The sequence below is a fragment of the Rhinolophus sinicus genome, linkage group LG03 (genome assembly GCF_036562045.2).
Source record: "Rhinolophus sinicus isolate RSC01 linkage group LG03, ASM3656204v1, whole genome shotgun sequence".
NCBI classification, from domain to species: Eukaryota; Metazoa; Chordata; class Mammalia; order Chiroptera; family Rhinolophidae; genus Rhinolophus; species Rhinolophus sinicus.
Window position 1 is genome coordinate 107,390,102 of NC_133753.1, and position 5,891 is coordinate 107,395,992.

Below are 5,891 nucleotides of genomic sequence, written 5' to 3' on the forward strand. Positions count from 1 at the left end.
AGGGCCCAGAAATCTATAGTTTTGATGCATAGTAGAGTGTGAGACCCACTGTGCTAAGTTTACTTTTTGAATAGAAATATAAACTACCTTGATTTTGTTCTGTAGGGAAAGAATGATGCTAAACTTATAACAACCGCTCTGTTGCAGACCAGATGAGGATTTTAAGCACTGATGTATAAATACATTCAACTAATCTGACTGTACTGCAAGTAGAGATGTAATCAATAAAAATGTGTTTCAATGACAGATTATAGGTCAAAACATATTTGTAGATTCTTTCACTGCCTCCTGGGGAAGAGAGAGACCCATTCGTCAAGTTGAAGACTTGAGAGGATATCACTGCCATCAAGACTAATAACAGGAATCTGAAAGGTGACTATTCTTTGAGCTGAACAAGGTCATTTGCAGCAAACGCAGTGTGTGTGCCTGCTGGCATGCCCACATTCTCCAGCCTGGTTCTTGAGCATGCAATGACTTTGTAACCGAGGGCCTCGGTAGGTGTGTGCACTGGGTCTGCCTTGAGTTTTGGTGCTGTGTACAGTCACCAGGCCCTGCAGAAGCTAAGTCCAGAGGACAGAGAACAGTTCTCATTCCCTAGGACATTCCTACCAAGAAGAGATCCTGGAAAAGCTTTTGGTTTTCCCTGGGATTGCTGAGATTTTGAGTGACAAAAGGCAGCTCTAGAGGAGACTGGGGTTCAGTGGGACGTCCAAGTGTGTGTGGACACAGGAGCCCAAGGGAGCAACGTGGAGCACATAGTCAGAAGGGCTGTACGTGTTTGGGGGTGGATTCGTAATATGAGGTCTCTAAGGGCTGGCAGCACCATCTGTGTTCACAAATACGCAAATGCAAGGAGTAATGCAGGAGTCTGGAATTCCATCAAGACTGGGATAAACCACCCCAAATCCAGGGCCATGGTAAGGTCCACCGCCAGATCTCAGAGCTCAGCTTACAGGGAAGCCTGGATTCCCAGGCAGGAGATGAAGTCTGCCCAAGGCCCGGGTGCAGGGCGGTAAAGCATCCGGTAGTCTGGGGAAAGGCAGCCAGAAGCTGAGGGACGGCCAAACTAGAGCACGAGTAAACCTGTTACTGAGGGTCTAGGTCAAGGGGACAGTCCTCAATTATAAGCCTGTGGTGGGAGAGCATGACAGGAAGCCAGTCACTGGGACCTGATCCTGGGAAGAGAGATGGAATAGAATGTCCCAAGCCCTCTGCTCAGTCGCTGAGTGAGCGACAGCCATGGGGCACACAGGGAATGGACCTGGAGAATGAGTTATCAAGGAGCTGCCTGCCTCGCCTTTGAAGGTGAGAAAGCGGGGAGGGGGGGTAGGGCTAAGGGAGCCCGGGGGAGGTTCTCACCCCACACTAAGCAGGCTCCCATTCCAGAGGCCGCTAAGTCTCTGTCCCCAGGAGAATCCCTAGGTAGAATGTGGTCTGCTGGCACTTTTGTTATTTCCTGGTGAGAAAAAGGCAGTGCCCACTGACCATGGTCAGTAGGGAAGGTGTGCCTGGCCACCAGCACACGTTGAAAGCCAGGAGACAAAAGGCCACGTCCACCTCACTTCCTTGGAACCTAGTCATCAAATGAGAGGTTTGGGTGTTGGGCCAAGAAACCACACAAGTGACTCCCTCTGCTTCATGGTAGGTTAATTTTTGGCAGTTGAAAAGGAAAAAGAAAAGTATTTTCATGAAAAAAACCCCTAGCTGAGAGTATAGAACTAACTTTTTGGATTCCTTGCAATTCATATTACAACAACCCTGTGAAGCAGATACAGTGTTCTCTGTATAGTAAAGGGGAAGAATGTGATTTAGAGAGGGGAAGCAAGTAACCAAAATGAATCCATGTAAAATGTTAGAAAAACACAGTAAAAATTCTATAAATGCCAGTCATTTTTATTACCCAGAGTTGCCCAGTTTGCAAGTATCAGAACCCAGCTCTGTCTGACGTGGAAAGTCGCACTCTGACCCAGTACCCGATTACAGTCTCAAATATGCTTTTTATTTGTAGTTTTGCGTAGTTGAACTGGTCAAAGCAGAAACAGATCGAAGAGCTAGGTGTGCCTGCATTTATGATTTAGTTTGTCAGACTCTCGTTGTGTTCTCTCAGCCTCTTAGCTTCAGATAACTTATCCAAGTAAGCAGTTAGAATCCTTGGTTTAACAACAACAACAACAACAAAAACTAATAAGACAGGAAAATTGATAGTGATGTGTGTTCTGTTCTTGCTACAGAAGGACACTCAAAAGAATGAGAATAACACATTAAAGGGAAAAAAAATAGGAACATATCAATATATGCTGAAATACATTTGATAAAAATTCATAGCTAATATAAACGCTAATTAAAATAGGACTAGCAAGAAACCATTCAAATATATTAGTGGTCACCAAAGCCCAATAGTAAACACTATTCTAAATGTTGAAACAGTAAAACCATTTCAAATTAAATCAGGAACTTGACAGTTATGTTTGCTTTTACTGTTTTTCACCCCCCAGCAGTGCTTTGCAGATTCTAGTAAATGTAGCAGAAATCAAAAAGAGTATATACACGCAGGCAAAACAGAAAAACAATGATCTTTTTGTTGAAAATGTTATTGCTGAAGGTCACACACTACTGGAACTAACAAGAGAATTTAATGAAGTGACTACATGTAAGATAAATGTTTAGTTGCAGTTTTCTCTCTATTCTAGAAATGAGAATGTAGAAATGGAAATGGGAAAAGTATTTAACCCAATATAGTGATCTCAAACTATAATTGTTTGTGAATAAATTTGGCAAGAAAGTAGGGGATCTTCATGAAAATAAACCTATGAAATCTAATTTATGACAAATTAAAAGACATTTTAGTTCTCAAATATAAACACTTAATGTCACAAAAACGCCAATTTTCTCAAAATTTCTATTTAATTTATTGTAATTTTTCACTGGAACCACAAGCTTTTTTTTTTTTTAATTGGATGAAGTTGTTTTGATGCTCATTTGAAAGAACAAATGCTCAAGAGGAACCAGGATAATCTGACATTAATGACTAATTAGAGGGAATTTGCTTTATGAAATAATGCCACATATGTATAAGCACATCTGAGAAAGCCATGCTAACGCGTCCTCAAACATTAGCCTGCCTCAGAATCTGCTGGAGGGCTTGTGAAAACAGATTGCTGGGCCCCACTCAGAGTTTCTGATGTGGCAGATCTGAGTGGGGCCCAGGAATTTGCCTTCCTAACAAATCCCCAGGGATGCTGATGCTGCTGGTCCAGGGAATATTCTTTGAGGACCATTACCGTAACAAATCAACATTATATTGTCAGGAAAAAAGAACAAAACACACACAAATAAATCAGTGGACTAGATTAGAGAAGCCAGAAACGAGCCTAATATATGTGAGTATTTAATAAATAAAGAATATCCATGAGGTGTGACTGAGTAAAGTATGATGCATAAAAGTCTGTATAACATGGTCTCAAAGAAAATATGATGGTGTGTATGTGCGTGTAGATACATGTAATTTGTACATACATGGTTAATATGGGTTGAAGGAAATGAAGGTGGGAGAGGGGAGGAAGAGTAGAGAAGTTCAGCCAAAAGGAAAAGATAAAAGTAGCACTAAATATATATGTACATATATATATATATATATATATATATATATATATATATATATATATATATGTGTGTGTGTGTGTGTGTATGTATATATATGTATGTATATGTTATTATCACATTGATGCATTTGTGTAAAACTACACATGCCCATGATTAACGAAGTGTGAAAATGGACTTTGAGCTGAGTCCAAAGACAATAGAAATTACATTCCAAAGTGAGATGCCTAACACTCCTACCAGTAAATATTAAACAGCTACTATGTATGAGGCTCTGACCTAGACAAGCAAACAAAATAAAGCCCTCCCTCTCAGGTAGCTCACATTCTAGTGGGTCTGCACCATGAAGAACTGACCAAAACGGAGGTGAGGGACACTTGTCATTGGGCTCCTAACACTCACCCACATCACCAGGGCTGGCACCACCGGGGCTGGCACCACTGGGGAGACGATGTTCAGAGAGCACCACCAGCACCACCAGCAGGCTGCAAGTCCTCCCACGGAAAAGGAGAGTGGGGAGCACCCGCCCCTCCTCTCAAGCCTTGAGAAGGGTCTCTAGTGGATTCCAGCAACTCTGACAGGGTGAACTGTGGCTTGCTAAGTGGTAGAGGATGGTAGAAAGAAGGAAAGATGGCTTGTCAGGGACTCTCCACTCCCAGAAGTTGTAGAAAATAGGTAGAATGTCCATCCAAAATGGACACTTTGAGCATGACAGTATTATGCTAAAAAAACAGGCACGAACAGCATGATCCTGGGCAAACTGGATGTATGGTTGCTGTAGGCAAAGGATGAGTTTCTCATGGTCCAGACGAGACAGGGCTAGTATGGACTGTCTAGAGCGCCACTGTCAAATAATAGGAAATACTTATATTGCTCTCTGTCCCCAGTTCCTGGCACCAAGCTCCTAAATGATAAGACAAATAGAAACATTCATTGTTCTAATGTTTTGTCTTTGACCCTGGTTCCTGCTTTTTACACAGAGCTCTTAAATCCCTTGGAATTTCCTGAGTGACAGGAGCATCTTATACTCTAATGAGGCGACTCTTCGTGGGCTCCTGGATAGCTTCAGAATGGGGGCTAGAAAAATCAAGCCATCCAAACCACAATGAGATATCACCTCACACCTGTTAGAACGTCTATTATCAAAGATAGCAGATAATATGCGTTGGTGAGGATGCGGAGAAAAGGGAACTCTTATGCACTCTCGGTGGGAATGTAAACTGGTGCAGCTGCTGTGGAAGGCAGGATAGAGATGCCTTAAAATATTAAAAATCAAACTAACATATAATCTTGAAATCCTACTTCTGGGTATATAGCCAAAAGAAACAAAATCACTATCTGGAAATAATACCTGCATTCTCATGTTCACTGTAGCCTTATTCACAATAGCCAAGACATGGAAACAACCTAAATGTCTGCTGACAGATGAATGGATAAAGAAAATATACACAGTAGAATATTATTTAGCCTTAGAAAAGGAAATCCTGTTATTTGTGACAACATAGATGAATCTGGAGGGCATTATGATAAGTGAAGTAAGTCAAACAGAGAAAGACAAGTACTGCATTGTGTCACATGTAGAATCTAAAAACAAAACTAAAAATGTTTAACTCAGAAAGAGAGTAGAATGGTGGTTGCCAGGGGCTGGGGAGGTGGGATAGGGACGGGTTGGTAAAAAGACACAAACTTACAGTTATAAGATAAATGAGGTCTACGGATCTAAGGTGTAACATGGTGATGATAGTTGATAGCACTGTACTGTGTTCTTGAAATGTGCTGAGAGATTAGATGGAGCTCAAGGGTTCTCTCTCTCTGTCTCTCTGTCTCTGTCTCTCTGTCTCTGTCTTTCTCTCTCTCTGTCTCTGTCTCTCTCTGTCTCTGTCTCCGTCTCTCTCTCTCTCTCTCTCTCTCTTTCTCTCTCTCTCTCACACACACACACACACACACACACAAAGGTGAATATGTGAGGCGATGGATATGCTAACTAACATATGATGGGAATCTTTTCACAATGTGTATGTATATCAAATCATCACCTTGTACATTTTAAATATAATTTTATTTGACAAATATACCTCAATAAAGCTCAAAAAAGAAATTGATGAAGTAAATGTTAATAATGCACATTTTTAACAAAAGACCACACCATGACTGGAAACTTGGAAATTTCAGCTTCACGCTCCATCCTCCAGGAAGGGGAGAGGGATTGGAAATTGAGTTAATGACTGACTATGCCTACATAATGAAGCCTTCATAAAAACCCCAAAAGTACAGAGTTCAGAGAGCTTCCA

The 5,891-nt window shown here is 41.4% G+C and overlaps 1 protein-coding gene across 11 annotated transcripts in view; it reads right to left on the reverse strand.

Annotated features, from left to right (window-relative positions):
• Window positions 1-5,891, reverse strand: part of CALN1 (calneuron 1) — a 631,046-nt gene that overhangs the window by 85,196 nt on the left and 539,959 nt on the right. The window lies entirely within an intron of this gene.